General features: G+C 48.9%; 1 protein-coding gene across 1 annotated transcript in view; it reads right to left on the bottom strand.

Moving 5' to 3' along the window:
* The window catches only part of LOC116652697 (mediator of RNA polymerase II transcription subunit 25-like), a gene marked incomplete at its 3' end in the record, with an annotated part of 19,746 nt that overhangs the window by 1,946 nt on the left and 16,920 nt on the right, over positions 1 to 880 (bottom strand). The gene's annotated exons all lie outside the window — the stretch shown is intronic.

Genomic DNA, 880 nt, shown 5'->3' on the forward strand with positions numbered 1-880 from the left:
ATGGTCCCCAATGGATTCCAGTGGGTCTCTATGGGTCCCAATGAGTCTCTATTGATCCCAATGGAACCCAATGGTTCTCTATTGATCCCAATGGAACCCAATGGCTCCCAATGGCTCTCTATTGATCCCAATGGACACCAATGGCTCTCAATGAGTCTCTATTGATCCCAATGGCTCTCTATGGGTCCCAATGAGTCTCTATTGATCCCAATGGGTCTCTATGGGTCCCAATGGCTCCTAATGGACCCCAATGGCTCTCTATTGATCCCAATGGCTCTCTATGGGTCCCAATGGCTCTCTATGGGTCCCAATGAATCCCAATGGCTCTCTATTGACCCCAGTGGCTCTCTATGGGTCCCAATGGCTCTCTATTGATCCCAATAGATCCCAATGGCTCTCTGTGGGTCCCAATGGCACTCTATTGATCCCAATGGCTCTCTATTGATCCCAATGACACTCTATAGCTCTCTATGGGTCCAAATGGATCCCAATGGGTCTCTATGGGTCCCAATGAACCCCAATGGCTCTCTATTGATCCCAATGGCTCACTATTGATCCCAATGGACCCCAATGGCTCTCTATTGATCCCAATGGGTCTCTATGGGTCCCAATGAGTCTCTATTGATCCCAATGGCTCTCTATGGGTCTGAATGGCTCTCTATTGATCCCAATGGCTCTCTATTGATCCCAATGGACCCCAATGGCTCTCTATTGATCCCAATGGCTCTCTATTGATCCCAATGGCTCTCTATGGGTCCCAATGGACCCCAATGGCTCTCTATGGGTCCCAATGGACCCCAATGGCTCTCTATTGATCCCAATAGAACCCAATGGTTCTCTATTAATCCCAATGGCTCTCTATGGGTCCCAATGGCTCTCT

Source organism: Coturnix japonica, unplaced genomic scaffold, assembly GCF_001577835.2.
Source record: "Coturnix japonica isolate 7356 unplaced genomic scaffold, Coturnix japonica 2.1 chrUnrandom725, whole genome shotgun sequence".
In the NCBI taxonomy this organism is placed as follows: Eukaryota; Metazoa; Chordata; class Aves; order Galliformes; family Phasianidae; genus Coturnix; species Coturnix japonica.